The 16768-nt window shown below is 42.1% G+C and overlaps 1 long non-coding RNA gene across 1 annotated transcript; it reads left to right on the top strand.

The window, feature by feature from the left end:
- The first annotated feature begins 13128 nt into the window (after positions 1-13128).
- Positions 13129-14223, top strand: LOC136694057 (uncharacterized). The gene is made up of 3 exons (XR_010802138.1): positions 13129-13223; positions 13938-14039; positions 14120-14223. It is a non-coding gene; the product is annotated as an uncharacterized lncRNA (long non-coding RNA).
- Positions 14224-16768: the final 2545 nt, after the last annotated feature.

The raw sequence follows: 16768 nt of genomic DNA, 5'->3' as shown, positions 1-16768 counted from the left end.
CAAGTGTGAGTGACTGGGTGAGTGTGTGAAACTGTCCACAGGTGTGAGTGACTGGGTGAGTGTGTGAGACTGTCCACAGGTGTGAGTGACTAAGTGAGTGTGTGAAACTGTCCACAGGTGTGAGTGTGTGAGTGACTGGGTGAATGTGTGAAACTGTCCACAGGTGTGAGTGTGTGAGTGACTGGGTGAGTGTGTGAAAACTGTCCACAAGTGTGAGTATGTGAGTGACTGGGTGAGTGTATGAAACTGTCCACAGGTGTGAGTGACTGGGTGGGTGTGTGAAACTGTCCACAGCTGTGAGTGTGTGAGTGACTTGGTGAGTGTGTGAAACTGTCCACAGGTGTGAGTGACTGGGTGAGTGTGTGAAACTGTCCACAGGTGTGAGTGTGTGAGTGACTGGGTGAGTGTGTGAAACTGTCCACAGGTGTGAGTGTGTGAGTGACTGAGTGAGTGTGTGAAACTGTCCACAGGTGTGAGTGTGTGAGAGACTGGGTGAGTGTGTGAAACTGTCCACAGGTGTGAGTGACTGGGTGAGTGTGTGCAACTGTCCACATGTGTGAGTGTGTGAGAGACTGGGTGAGTGTGTGACACTGTCCACAGGTGTGAGTGTGTGAGTGACTTGGTGAGTGTGTGACACTGTCCACAGGTGTGAGTGACTGGGTGAGTGTGTGAAACTGTCCACAGGTGTGAGTGTGTGAGTGACTGGGTGAGTGTGTGAAACTGTCCACAGGTGTGAGTGTGTGAGTGACTGAGTGAGTGTGTGAAACTGTCCACAGGTGTGAGTGTGTGAGAGACTGGGTGAGTGTGTGAAACTGTCCACAGGTGTGAGTGACTGGGTGAGTGTGTGCAACTGTCCACATGTGTGAGTGTGTGAGAGACTGGGTGAGTGTGTGACACTGTCCACAGGTGTGAGTGTGTGAGTGACTGGGTGAGTGTGTGAAAACTGTCCACAAGTGTGAGTATGTGAGTGACTGGGTGAGTGTATGAAACTGTCCACAGGTGTGAGTGTGTGAGTGACTGGGTGGGTGTGTGAAACTGTCCACAGGTGTGAGTGTGTGAGTGACTGGGTGAGTGTGTGAAACTGTCCACAGGTGTGAGTGACTGGGTGAGTGTATGAAACTGTCCACAGGTGTGAGTGTGTGAGTGACTGGGTGAGTGTGTGAAACTGTCCACAGGTGTGAGTGTGTGAGTGACTGAGTGAGTGTGTGAAACTGTCCACAGGTGTGAGTGTGTGAGAGACTGGGTGAGTGTGTGAAACTGTCCACAGGTGTGAGTGACTGGGTGAGTGTGTGCAACTGTCCACATGTGTGAGTGTGTGAGAGACTGGGTGAGTGTGTGACACTGTCCACAGGTGTGAGTGTGTGAGTGACTTGGTGAGTGTGTGACACTGTCCACAGGTGTGAGTGTGTGAGTGACTGGGTGAGTGTGTGAAACTGTCCACAGGTGTGAGTGACAGGGTGAGTGTATGAAACTGTCCACAGGTGTGAGTGACTGGGTGAGTGTGTGAGTGACTGGGTGAGTATGTGAAACTGTCCACAGGTGTGAGTGTGTGAGAGACTGGGTGAGTGTGTGAAACTGTACACAGGTGTGAGTGTGTGAGAGACTGGGTGATTGTGTGAAACTGTACACAGGTGTGAGTGTGTGAGAGACTGGGTGAGTGTGTGAGTGACTAGGTGATTGTGTGAAACTGTCCACAGGTGTGAGTGTCTGAGAGACTGGTTGAGTGTGTGAAACTGTCCACAGGTGTGAGTGTGTGAGAGACTGGGTGAGTGTGTGAAACTGTACACAGGTGTGAGTGTGTGAGTGACTGGGTGAGTGTGTGAGAGACTGGGTGATTGTGTGAAACTGTACACAGGTGTGAGTGTGTGAGAGACTGGGTGAGTGTGTGAAACTGTACACAGGTGTGAGTGTGTGAGAGACTGGGTGAGTGTGTGAAACTGTACACAGGTGTGAATGTGTGAGTGACTGGGTGAGTGTGTGAAACTGTACAAAGGTGTGAGTGTGTGAGAGACTGGGTGATTGTGTGAAACTGTACACAGGTGTGAGTGTGTGAGAGACTGGGTGAGTGTGTGAAACTGTCCAGAGGTCTGCGTGACTGGGTGAGTGTATGAAACTGTCCACAGGTGTGAGTGACTGGGTGAGTGTGTGAAACTGTTCACAGGTGTGAGTGTGTGAGTGACTGGGTGAGTGTATGAAACTGTCCACAGGTGTGAGTGACTGGGTGAGTGTGTGAAACTTTCCACAGGTGTGAGTGTGTGAGTGACTGGGTGAGTGTATGAAACTGTCCACAGGTGTGAGTGTGTGAGTGACTTGGTGAGTGTGTGAAACTGTCCACAGGTGTGAGTGTGTGAGTGACTGGGTGAGTGTGTGAAACTGTCCACAGTTGTGAGTGACTGGGTGAGTGTGTGAAACTGTCCACAGGTGTGAGTGACTGGGTGAGTGTGTGAGACTGTCCACAGGTGTGAGTGACTGGGTGAGTGTGTGAAACTGTCCACAGGTGTGTGTGTGTGTGAGTGACTGAGTGAGTGTGTGACACTTTCCACAGGTGTGAGTGTGTGAGACTGTCCACAGGTATAAGTGTGTGAGTGACTGAGTGAGTGTGTGAAACTGTACACAGGTGTGAGTGTGTGAGTGACTGAGTGAGTGTGTGAAACTGTCCACAGGTGTGAGTGACTGGGTGAGTGTGTGACACTGTCCACAGGTGTGAGTGTGTGAGTGACTGGGTGAGTGTGTGACACTGTCCACAGGTGTAAGTGTGTGACTGGGTGAGTGTGTGAAACTGTCCACAGGTGTGAGTGTGTGAGAGACTGAGTGAGTGTGTGACTCTGTCTACAGGTGTGAGTGTGTGACACTGTCCACAGGTGTGAGTGTGTGAGTGACTGGGTGAGTGTGTGAAACTGTCCACAGGTGTGAGTGTGTGACACTGTCCACAGGTGTGAGTGTGTGAGTGACTGAGTGAGTGTGTGACACTGTCCACAGGTGTGAGTGTGTGAGTGACTGGGTGAGTGTGTGAAACTGTACACAGGTGTGAGTGTGTGAGAGACTGGGTGAGTGTGTGAAACTGTCCACAGGTGTGAGTGACTGGGTGAGTGTGTGAAACTGTCCACAGGTGTGAGTGACTGGGTGAGTGTGTGAAACTGACCACAGGTGTGAGTGACTGGGTGAGTGTGTGAAACTGTCCACAGGTGTGAGTGACTGGGTGAGTTTGTGAAACTGACCACAGTTGTGAGTGTGTGAGTGACTGGGTGAGTGTGTGAAACTGACCACAGTTGTGAGTGTGTGAGTGACTGGGTGAGTGTGTGAAACTGTCCACAGCTGTGAGTGTGTAAGAGACTGGGTGAGTGTGTGAAACTGTACACAGGTGTGAGTGTGTGAGAGACTGGGTGAATGTGTGAAACTGTACACAGGTGTGAGTGACTGGGTGAGTGTGTGAAACTGACCACAGGTGTGAGTGACTGGGTGAGTGTGTGAAACTGTCCACAGGTGTGAGTGACTGGGTGAGTGTGTGAAACTGTCCACAGGTGTGAGTGACTGGGTGAGTGTGTGAAACTGTACACAGGTGTGAGTGTGTGAGAGACTGGGTGAGTGTGTGAAACTGTCCACAGGTGTGAGTGACTGGGTGAGTGTGTGAAACTGACCACAGGTGTGAGTGACTGGGTGAGTGTGTGAAACTGTCCACAGGTGTGAGTGACTGGGTGAGTTTGTGAAACTGACCACAGTTGTGAGTGTGTGAGTGACTGGGTGAGTGTGTGAAACTGACCACAGTTGTGAGTGTGTGAGTGACTGGGTGAGTGTGTGAAACTGACCACAGGTGTGAGTGTGTGAGAGACTGGGTGATTGTGTGAAACTGTACACAGGTGTGAGTGTGTGAGAGACTGGGTGAGTGTGTGAAACTGTCCACAGGTGTGAGTGTGTGAGAGACTGGGTGAGTGTGTGAAACTGTCCACAGGTGTGAGTGTGAGAGAGACTGGGTGAGTGTGTGAAACTGTACACAGGTGTGAGTGTGTGAGAGACTGGGTGAGTGTGTGAAACTGTCCACAGGTGTGAGTGTGTGAGTGACTGGGTGAGTGTGTGAAACTGTACACAGGTGTGAGTGTGTGAGTGACTGGGTGATTGTGTGAAACTGTACACAGGTGTGAGTGTGTGAGAGACTGGGTGATTGTGTGAAACTGTACACAGGTGTGAGTGTGTGAGAGACTGGGTGAGTGTGTGAAACTGTACATAGGTGTGAGTGTGTGAGTGACTGGGTGATTGTGTGAAACTGTACACAGGTGTGAGTGTGTGAGAGACTGGGTGAGTGTGTGAAACTGTCCACAGGTGTGAGTGACTGGGTGAGTGTGTGAAACTGTCCACAGGTGTGAGTGACTGGGTGAGTGTGTGAAACTGACCACAGGTGTGAGTGACTGGGTGAGTGTGTGAAACTGTCCACAGGTGTGAGTGACTGGGTGAGTTTGTGAAACTGACCACAGTTGTGAGTGTGTGAGTGACTGGGTGAGTGTGTGAAACTGACCACAGTTGTGAGTGTGTGAGTGACTGGGTGAGTGTGTGAAACTGTCCACAGCTGTGAGTGTGTAAGAGACTGGGTGAGTTTGTGAAACTGTACACAGGTGTGAGTGTGTGAGAGACTGGGTGAATGTGTGAAACTGTACACAGGTGTGAGTGTGTGAGAGACTGGGTGATTGTGTGAAACTGTACACAGGTGTGAGTGTGTGAGAGACTGGGTGAGTGTTTGAAACTGTCCACAGGTGTGAGTGTGTGAGAGACTGGGTGAGTGTGTGAAACTGTCCACAGGTGTGAGTGTGTGAGAGACTGGGTGAGTGTGTGAAACTGTCCACAGGTGTGAGTGTGTGAGTGACTGGGTGAGTGTGTGAAACTGTCCACAGGTGTGAGTGTGTGAGTGACTGGGTGAGTGTGTGAAACTGACCACAGGTGTGAGTGACTGGGTGAGTGTGTGAAACTGTCCACAGGTGTGAGTGACTGGGTGAGTTTGTGAAACTGACCACAGTTGTGAGTGTGTGAGTGACTGGGTGAGTGTGTGAAACTGACCACAGTTGTGAATGTGTGAGTGACTGGGTGAGTGTGTGAAACTGTCCACAGCTGTGAGTGTGTAAGAGACTGGGTGAGTGTGTGAAACTGTACACAGGTGTGAGTGTGTGAGAGACTGGGTGAATGTGTGAAACTGTACACAGGTGTGAGTGTGTGAGAGACTGGGTGATTGTGTGAAACTGTACACAGGTGTGAGTGTGTGAGAGACTGGGTGAGTGTGTGAAACTGTCCACAGGTGTGAGTGTGAGAGAGACTGGGTGAGTGTGTGAAACTGTACACAGGTGTGAGTGTGTGAGAGACTGGGTGAGTGTGTGAAACTGTCCACAGGTGTGAGTGTGTGAGTGACTGGGTGAGTGTGTGAAACTGTACACAGGTGTGAGTGTGTGAGTGACTGGGTGATTGTGTGAAACTGTACACAGGTGTGAGTGTGTGAGAGACTGGGTGATTGTGTGAAACTGTACACAGGTGTGAGTGTGTGAGAGACTGGGTGAGTGTGTGAAACTGTACACAGGTGTGAGTGTGTGAGAGACTGGGTGTGTGTGTGAAACTGTACACAGGTGTGAGTGTGTGAGTGACTGGGTGATTGTTTGAAACTGTACACGGGTGTGAGTGTGTGAGTGACTGAGTGAGTGTGTGAAACTGTACACAGGTGTGAGTGTGTGAGGAACTGTGTGAGTGTGAGTGACTGGGTGAGTGTGTGAAACTGTACACAGGTGTGAGTGTGTGAGAGACTGGGTGAGTGTGTGAAACTGTACATAGGTGTGAGTGTGTGAGAGACTGGGTGAGTGTGTGAAACTGACTACAAGTGTGAGCTCTGTGTCCAAGCACATTAAGATCCACCTTAACTCATAATTTACATACTGCACATCCAATGTTTTTCATTCTGCCTTAAACAGATGGGAAGTTAGTGTCTATTAGCATTACTATCTTCCCAATCTGCTCTCAGAGCTGATTCAGCGCATCTCACTTTCTGCATTAAATGATTTTTGCATTTCTGTTGGCCAACTTTAAACAGATTTGGTATACATTTGATAGCTAGAATTGAAGTGAAATGAATGTTAGTAGATAAAGGACCCATTCCTTATGGAACTAAATGAAATGGTAAAGCTCTTATGGTTCTGGTGTCAGAAAACTCCCTCTAAATTATACATTCTCTATTGTAAACCTGAATGCTAGCCTTGTAATTCTGTGCAACTGTAGAGACACAGGTGAACAATTTGCCCAGAGGCTGAAACAGTTTAACTGAACAAAATGATCATTGACTGTGACAGACCTGAACATTTACATTGCATTTGCATTCCAATAACAGGGAGCAGTGAAGAGATATACCGTAATATGACTGTGTTCGTCAAAATCATCTTTCCTGGTGCAACATTCCTGACTGGTTACTGAATCCAAGAACTTCAAAAACATAGCTCTGTTTGCTTCATGCTTCCTTAAATGCCTCAAATACTGTTTTGAATTTTTTTAGGTTAATTTCTACATTCGTTAAGTCTGCTCTACATTTTCCTGTACCACAGTCACACATTAAAGAAAAAAACAGATGTAAACATGTTGTTATGAAGCAGCAAAGCTTCTGAAGGCCCTCTATTAAGAAGGGAATGTTATCGGACGGTTCCTTCCCCATGCTGAGGTGCTGTGGGCAATTGATCAATGTGAGGAATGTGACTTTACAAGAAGAACAGAAGCTGAAGCAGGAAGGAAGCAAAAAAGGAGAAAAATTGTAGAATGATTGGCAGGTATTATTTTACTGCAGATGTTTTTCTCTACAGTCATTCACTGAGGTGCACTTGTATGTCCATTATTAATCAAGTAATACTAACCTATGTCAAATACATGTTTTGAGATGGAACAATATTGTTACTGTAATTTCATGAACTTCCCCCTGCTGTAGGCAGGAGGCATGCATAGTTAAACATTCCCAATTTTCTCACACATTGCCTTTTCTTTATGCCCCAAAACAGTTGATTACAATCATGGAAAACAGTGTGTATCACTGACACACACATAGCCCCTTTCCACCAAAAGATCTGTTTCTTGAACTGGTTCTGTTCTGGTTTACAAAAACCTTGTTGCTTTTCAGCGAACCAGTCACATTTACACCTGTTTTAGTGGAAAGTGAGGCTTTGTAACAGAATACGTAATCAACAGGGGGCGCTGCACAGCGGCAGTAAACAGAAGTGAGAAGATGGCAGAGCTTGTAGACAACGCACAAGGGAGAAATTTGCCCTGATCGAGGACTTCCAGGCCGCATCCCGCCCACTAAGTTTCAACCAATGAGATAAGAGCTTCACGAAAATGCACCGTCTTCGCCATCAACCAATGAGATTTGTTTTATCATGAAACGGTGCTGAAATTCAAAATAATTTCATTGCGTTTCAACTGCTGCCTCGTTTCCACTGGTTTGAAGCTGTTTTTCCATGAGTGTGCAGCTACAGTACTTACACACACTTAAGTCTTTCTGCAATATAAGATGTTATTTTTCGCGATGTAACTAGACTGCAGCTATCCAAAACATACACAGTAAACTTGCTAGAATCTAATGGCAAGTTAGCTAGGAAGCTAGACAGCCAGCAAATACAGTCACACGATGCACACAGGAAAAAACTCTAATATTCTTAAAGTATTAATGCAGTGTTTTTTTTTTTATACTGAGAGGGGAAAACTTGATTTGTTACAATGGGTCACTGTATTGCATTTCATTTTTGCCTTGATATATCAACCTACACACGTCTAAAATTGAATATGTGCTAGCCTCAAAGAGTAAGACTGAGTAAATAAACTAAGAATGATTTTATATTGAGGAAAATTTGTAAAATTTAAAATTCCATTATCTTCAGAAGCTAATAGGAATGACTTGCCAGTGATTGTGACTAAACCTACCAGGCTGATTAGAAAACCAGGCATTATTTTACTATACATCCCAGGCTCAAAGGAAAACTCAGCTCCTCCCAGACTGATTAGAAAACCAATCATTGTTTGACTAAACCTCCCAGGCTGACAGTAAAACTCGGCTCCTTCCAGGCTGATTAGAAAACCAGTGTTTGTCTGACTAAACCTCCCAGGCTGATAGGAAAACTCACCTTTTTCCAGGCTAATTACACAACCAGTGATTATTCCACTATAACTCCCAGGCTGATTAGAAAAGCAGTGATGGTTTCATTATACCTCCCAGGCTGATAGAAAAACTCAGCTCCTTCCAGGCTGACTAGAAAAACAGTGTTTGTCTGACTAAACCTCCCAGGCTGATAGGAAAACTTGGCTCCTTCCAAGCTGATTACACAACCAGTGATTATTCCACTATAACTCCCAGGCTGATTAGAAAACCAGTGATTGTTTCATTATACCTCTCAGGCTGATTAGAAAAGCAGTGATGGTTTCATTATACCTCCCAGGCTGATAGTAAAACTCAGCTCCTTCCAGGCTGACTAGAAAACCAGTGTTTGTCTGACTAAACCTCCCAGGCTGATAGGAAAACTTGGCTCCTTCCAGGCTGATTACACAACCAGTGATTATTCCACTATAACTCCCAGGCTGATTAGAAAACCAGTGATTGTTTCATTATACCTCCCAGGCTGATTAGAAAAGCAGTGATGGTTTCATTATACCTCCCAGGCTGATAGTAAAACTCAGCTCCTTCAAGGCTGATTAGAAAACCAGTGTTTGTCTGACTAAACCTCCCAGGCTGATAGTAAAACTCAGCTCCTTCCAGGCTGACTAGAAAACCAGTGTTTGTCTGACTAAACCTCCCAGGCTGATAGGAAAACTTGGCTCCTTCCAGGCTGACTAGAAAACCAGTGTTTGTCTGACTAAACCTCCCAGGCTGATAGGAAAACTCACCTTCTTCCAGGCTGATTACACAACCAGTGATTATTCCACTATAACTCCCAGGCTGATTAGAAAACCAGTGATTGTTTCATTATACCTCCCAGGCTGATAGGAAAACTCAGCTCCTTCCAGGCTGATTACACAACCAGTGATTACTCCACTATAACTTCCAGGCTGATAGGAACATTCAGCTACTCCCAGGCTGATTAGAAAACCAGTGATTGTTTCATTATACCTCCCAGGGTGATAGGAACATTCAGCAAACAGTGATTATTCCACTATAACTCCCAGGCTGATAGGAACGTTCAGCTACTCCCAGGCTGATTAGAAAACCAGTGAATTTTCCACTATAACTCCCAGGCTGATGGGAACATTCAGCTGCTCCCAGGCTGATTAGAAATCCAGTGATTGTTTCATTATACCTCCCAGGGTGATAGGAACATTCAGCAAACTGTGATTATTACACTATAACTCCCAGGCTGATAGGAACGTTCAGCTGCTCCCAGGCTGATTAGAAAACCAGTGAATATTCCACTATAACTCCCAGGCTGATGGGAACATTCAGCTGCTCCCAGGCTGATTAGAAATCCAGTGATTGTTTCATTATACCTCCCAGGGTGATAGGAACATTCAGCAAACTGTGATTATTACACTATAACTCCCAGGCTGATAGGAACGTTCAGCTGCTCCCAGGCTGATTAGAAAACCAGTGAATATTCCACTATAACTCCCAGGCTGATGGGAACATTCAGCTGCTCCCAGGCTGATTAGAAAACCAGTGAATATTCCACTATAACTCCCAGGCTGATGGGAACATTCAGCTGCTCCCAGGCTGATTAGAAATCCAGTGATTGTTTCATTATACCTCCCAGGGTGATAGGAACATTCAGCAAACTGTGATTATTACACTATAACTCCCAGGCTGATAGGAACGTTCAGCTGCTCCCAGGCTGATTAGAAAACCAGTGTTTGTTTGACTAAACCTCCCAGGCTGATAGGAAAAATCAACTTCTTCCAGGCTGATTAGAAAACCAGTGATTATTCCACTATAACTCCCAGGCTGATAGGAACATTCAGCTGCTCCCAGGCTGGTTAGAAAGCCAGTGATTGTTTCACTAAACCTCCCAGGCTGATTAGAAAAGCAGTGATTGTTTAATTATACCTCCCAGGCTGATAGGAACATTCAGCTGCTCCCAGGCTGGTTAGAAAGCCAGTGATTGTTTCACTAAACCTCCCAGGCTGATTAGAAAAGCAGTGATTGTTTAATTATACCTCCCAGGCTGATAGGAACATTCAGCTCCTCCCAGGCTGATTAGAAAACCAGTGATTGTTCCACTATAACTCCCAGGGTGATAGGAACATTCAGCTGCTCCCAGGCTGGTTAGAAAGCCAGTGATTGTTCCACTATAACTCCCAGGCTGATAGGAAAACTCAGCTCCTTCCAGGCTGAATAGAAAGGCAAGGCTAGTAATTGCTTCACTAAACCTCTAAGGCTGATAAGAAAAATAGCACAACTCTTCACAGGCTTATTAAAATGCAAGTGATTGCCTACTTCACTTCATATAGCTCACCAATTATTTTGGAACCTCAAGGTAGGTAGAAATAATCACGTTTATTTATATAGTATGATATACAATCAATATACTTGCAAAATCAGATTTACAAAAATCTGGAACTAAAACAAAAAACATATAACCCCAATCAAGCTAAAATGACACTGGCAAGGGAAAACTCACTTATATCTAGAGGAAGAACCAATGGGAGGAACCAAGACTAAATGGGAGGACCAAACTCATCTGGTCAGTATTGGAAAGTGAAACGTGCTTGTGATTTTTCTCTAAACGTCTAGGTCTTCTAAAAAAAATCTGAACCTTAAAGACAACAACAAGCCATAAAATTCAGATTGGAAATTTAGTGATTATCTCTCTAGATCTCACATGCTAATAGAATAAAGGAACCTTTCTGGCTAAATAGAATTTGAGTGATTCCACCACTAAACCATCCAGATTTTTTTAAAACAAAAACTAATTGATCACTTAATTTTTTATTATGTTTTTTTTGTTTCCGACTGTTTGCAGTACTGAGTGTAGAAAGTTTTATTCAAATGTCTGTTATATTTTCATTTAATTTGATGTATGTGATTTTAATTTTATATAATTTCTGGTTATGTTATCTTAATAGGTTAAAATGTAATATGTCTATATGTTTCAGTAATGGAGGCAAACTGGGTTGCAGCAATAGAGAGGTCTCTTCAAAAAGAGACCAATCCCAATGTAATCCGCACAATTCATATACTGTCTGTTGAAAGCCAAGATGCTTTCATGTCATCACACATACATTACCTTGAGGAAATTGGATTGGGCAAATTTGTAGCCATGAAGAGAAGGCATCAAAAGGCATCAGTTTCAGTGGCGATGTGAAAGAGCTAGTCACCACAAAGGAAAGTCTACAGGAGATCCCCAAAAAACAAGAGCCAACAGTTGTGGGGCCTACGTATCTTTTACATTTGTAAAGAACAATTGCTACAGTGGATGCATTGTAAGACTGATGAGCCAACATTTTGGGCATGATCCTAACTGTATTTTAGAGAGTACTGTCAGTCGGATTCACCCAGATCTTAAAGAATTCATATGTACCCTTATAGAACAGGGGCATACAAATGCTGAAATTTTACTCAGTTGCAAGAACTGGTCAGACACCCACTGCCAGTCATATCTCAGAGACAGACGCTATCATGTATCACCTGATGATATTACATTTATGCGGAAAAGCTACAATGCACACACTCGCATGGATTCAAATGACATGTGTTAGTGTTGACCGATTACTGAAAAGAAAGCTGAAAGATGACATCATCCACTACCAACCCCTGTCACATTCTGAAAAGCAGGCTCTCATAATTATTTTTAGCACACTTTGTAGTTCTACAATTACGGACTGTAGTTCATCTGTTACTCCACCACCCTGTTCTTTAGCAATTAGGATACCCACAGAGCAGGTATTATTTGGGTAGTTGATGTTATTGGACTGCCCTGCAGTGATGCTGAGGTATTCAAAATCTCCAGCAGCACTGCTGTGTCTGATCCAATTGTCCCAGCACAACACACACTAACACACCACTACGTCAGTGTCACTGCAGCACTGAGAACCATCTACCTCCCATATTATACCTGCTCTGTCAGAGTCCAATCCATTGAAGAACAGGGTGAAAGAGGGCAAACAATATATGCAGAGCTAGAGGTGGACAACAGTCTGTAACTGTAGAACTACAGAGTGACTGTTGTTGACAGTGGAGCTAACAAAGGGTCAACAGGTGTAAAAACAAGGTGGGTAAGATTATGGCTGATTGGTTTATGAGAATGTGTGTTTTGCTGGCATCAACATAAAAAGGGCAAATGTATATAACAAAAATTAAGTTTCAGCATATAATATGTCTTCTTTGTATTTCTTTCAATTAAATGGAGGATTTAAATTGTTTGCACATTATTTATATTTGGCAGAGCATCTTAACCTTTTTAGGAAATGGGGTTTGTAGAACAATTGTAATTTGTAGTGGACTATTTGGTTGTAACCTTTCATGTTCCACTGAAGATGATTTAAAAGGCTGGTAGGAAAGACAGACAACCCAGGTTGACTTAGCAAGTTTGACTGATGTCACATCATGACTTCAAAGCTGATAGCAAAGTTATCTATGTCAGCTGTACAGAACTGAGGGCCAGAGTTTAGCACAGTTTGTGACATCTTTGCATTTGCACAAAAATAGAACATAAATGGTAATTAGCAAATAAATTGAATCAGGTGAGACAAAGCATAAAGTCTTCCCACCAGGTTGATTTAAAAAAAACAAAGCAAAAAAAAAAAGCTAGTGATACAGGTTATTGGATAGTGAGCAGGAACTTTAAAAAAAATCTATGTTTAATTTAAAAATCTTAATGTGTATCATCAGCAATGATGAGACTTATTATTTTGTGGGATATTTTTTTTCACTCAGGAATATGATTTGTGTTATCTTTAAATGGCTGAAACCTTCGCAGGTGAATTCTTATGTTTTATTGTTGCTGTATTTCCCAATGTAGACTCCGGCAAAGCTAAATAAAAATAAAAACAGTTTTTTTAATTTACCTGAATTACCTTGTTTATTGCTTATTGTTTTTTTTGTTTTTTGTTTTTTGAGTCCAATAAAATGCATTTATTCTTTAGTCACCACCATGACTTTCATTCTCTAATATATATATGAAATTATGTTTTTCAGGTGTGTTATGGTATACAGAGATCTCAAGGAAATAAATGCAGTCCAGAAAGTGTTCCCACACAGTAGAATATTGCTCTGCTGGTTTCATGTTCTGCAGGTAAGATATTCTACTGAATCTTTATGAAGCATCCATAATATATTTATGAAATAATAAAATAGCATTTCATTACACTAAAACAATCATTCTAAAACATTAATTAAATGTATTCATGTATTTAATAAAATACTCATCAACCTACTTTATTGATACTGAAGGAAATTTAGCAGTCAGAAGCAAAAAAATAGCATTATATCATATATACTTATCACTGTAATCATAAATAATTTAAATCTAGTCTGTGAATATATCATAACATAGTTTTTTCTGTCATTAGTGTATTAGAGTATTACTGAAATAATATGAAACAAGATATGTTTAATATGTGTGTTCCCTGCCAATATATTAATGTGATCATTATAATATCACACTAAATACCACTAGAGGTGTTGCCCTGTGAAGGACTGGCGTCCCCTCCAGGGTGTATTCCCGCCTTGCGCCCGATGATTCCAGGTAGGCTCTGGACCCCCCGCGACCCTAAAATTGGATAAGCGGTTACAGATAATGGATGGATGGATACCACTGGATAGAAAATTTGTACTATAATCTTTCTGAATGATTCAGAGATTGTAATAGTGTAAGAGTAATGTTAATGAATATACATCTAATGTTTGCATGTGTTGTCAATTGTTGCCATACATTGTAAGCTAATTGTTCCATTTAGCAGGATTGTGCAAATGTACCATTTTATGCAGATATTTTTGTATGTTCAAGGCTGTTCATCGATGGATGCAACGACAAGATGAATGCAAAAAACATCCAGCTGTGAAAAGTGAAGTCATCAGATCAATGGTAGCCCTCAAACAATGTGCAACTGTAAGTTATATACATAGCTGTCTCTAAATATTTGTCCAGAGGTTCCCTTAAACTCATGTAAACATTCATTCATTTTCCAGGAGGCAGATTTTGAAGAAACATCAAAACAAGTTATAGGGAACATTGATGAACTTACTGGCAACACAGCAGTTTCACACTACTTAAAAATGCAGTGGTTTCACCACAAGAGTGTTCCACCAAAATAGCGAAACCAATAATTTAGTTGAGAGGTTTGTGTATATGTGATATTTTGCAGTGGTTACTAACCTGTGTCCTGCAAATGTTAATGTTTTTATTATAATTTTATCATGTTTTTGTAAATATCAGTGTAAATGACCAGTTCAGTTTCAAAACATTGCCTAATTAAACCTGGGAGAGGGAGGGACCAAATTAAAACCAAAAAAAAACTAAATAACTTAAAATCAATTTTTGTAATTTTCTAGCCCTTTCCTTTATACTTGGTTTTGAGCATCTGTTTTGTATTGAAGATTCTTTTTCAACATGAAATACCAATTCCTTCAGGGGTATGCAAACAGGCGTGTAGATGATTTGCTTAATCTTCTGAGTCAGAAGGTGGTGACTTACTACAGGTTTGTTGGTTGTCATACATAAAACTGTGGTGTTCAGTTTTAAACTACATTTTACCCATTATTTACAGTATTTACAATGTGCTTTCTTTTTAAGTTACCTGGAAGCACTCTACAAAGCTGGTCAGATTACTGAGTCCAAGAAACCTGATTTTGCTGAAATGGTATCTAGGATGAAAAGCAAAGGCTTACATCACAGAATTGTTTTACAGTCTGCTGACAAAATTTCAGTGCCCTCTGAAACCAAAGAAGGAAGCCGATACTATGTTGACCTAATCACAATGCAGTGTGAATGTTACTGGTCTGAAAGGGGAAATATGTGCAAGCATATAGCATTGGCTAAGCATATTAGTGAAGAAAGAGGTATAGATATAGAGAGGAGGAGGAGAGAACTGGCGTGTTCTCTATCTGAACAACGCAGTTATGAGAGGGATGGACCATATTTAATTGTACATCACAGCCACTGTTTCGGAGTTGTAAACTTGCAAACAAAACAGTGTACATGTCTTGCTAATAGCCTAAAAGAAATGTGTGTGTGCCTTAGAGTTTCAGAAATGGTCATGCAAGATTGTTCACCAGAGGAGAGATGTCAGCCATCTGAAAGTTTATTAGACCATGCAGCAGAAAATATAACATCATGCAAAACTGTGAAAGAAATGATAGAAGAGCTGTACAACTGGTGTGAGAGTAGTGAATTCTGTGAAACACCTGATTTACTATCTGCAGTAAAGACAGCTCATCAGCTTGCTTTTGGTCAGTTCGTTAGCACCACAAGACAAAGAAAGATCCAAAGGCTTCATAAGTACCGGCAAAGAGTCAATGAAGCAAAGAAAACTCTACAGTCTATGCACTCGTACTCACTGAAGAAAAGCATGAATCGTGCAATTTACACACACAGGCCTGATTCAAAGTTTAAGATTACTACTTTTCAAAGAAGAGTCGGTGGTAAGCGCCGAATTCATCTCGGGGAAACTAAATAAGCAGTTGCCTTATGTTCACAGTGACAACTGGCAATTATACACCTTGTGTCCAGTGATCGCTGTACAGCCTTAACTACTCCATTTTCCCTAAGAATACACTTAATAGCAGAAAAACATGAAAGTGAATTATCTATGGAAAATACAGCAATAAAAATAATTCCACTTATTGCAGTTATATGAACTTTATTAATATTGTTGCAAACATAACAGTTCTTCATATTATTTAGAAAACAAAATGATAGATTTTCAGTACTGGAAAAATGAATCAAGTACAATCAATAGAAACGCCAGCATAAATAAGACATTTGGCATTTATGACAATCTGGAATTTTTATTTTGGTATTTGGTATTTAAAAATATTTTCAAAAGCATGAAATGGGCAACATTTTGCAGTATTAATAAAGAACTTTGTAGAATATTTCAAAAATTCACTGTGTGAATGCTGTTGAGCTCTCACGCAGTTCCACACTAGTTGTTTCTGTTCAGCTTCCTCATTCAGCACGTAATGCCTGGTTCTGATTTCATGGTAGGAAAATCAAAACACATTGTATACATGTATGCAAACATACGTATACACATTGTGCAAGCAGAAACAAATAAAAAACATTAAGATTAAAAACCCAATGTCATGTTACTCACCTTTACTGTGATGTTACACCTTTGCTTTCTTCACATATTTGAAACAAAAATCATTATTAAGCATTAAATAATTAAAGCATTTGCAGGATTTCGCAATTTATTTTTCAAAAACCCTACCTTGAAGTGCTGCAATTTGTGCATCAGCGCATGCAGTGAACAGATTTTCAAAGGCATCCAAGAGTGAGAACCCAAGCCCATGTGTGGCTAAGTTGAACAGGTTGGCTTCTGCTTTTATTCCTTTACTGGCTGTTTTGATCAGTTCCCTTGAATAAATAAATTGAGGATTAAAATGTGAATCTAAAAATTACACCTATTACATAAATTTTACTATGAACAGCCTACATCATCCCAACTTAAAAGTCTTTAACATACACTGATCAGCCATATCATTAACACCTCTGTTTCTACAGTCACTGTCCATTAAATGTGTAAAAATAACATCCTGTATGACCCTCATATGTCCTCAATTCAGTTTATTTAAAAACAACTGTTGGAGCACACCTTTTAATATTTTGCATGAATT

The sequence above is a fragment of the Hoplias malabaricus genome, chromosome 4, assembly GCF_029633855.1.
Source record: "Hoplias malabaricus isolate fHopMal1 chromosome 4, fHopMal1.hap1, whole genome shotgun sequence".
Classification (NCBI taxonomy): Eukaryota; Metazoa; Chordata; class Actinopteri; order Characiformes; family Erythrinidae; genus Hoplias; species Hoplias malabaricus.
Note: the sequence above shows the minus strand (reverse complement) of the source record. Positions and strands in the feature narration are given on the sequence as shown.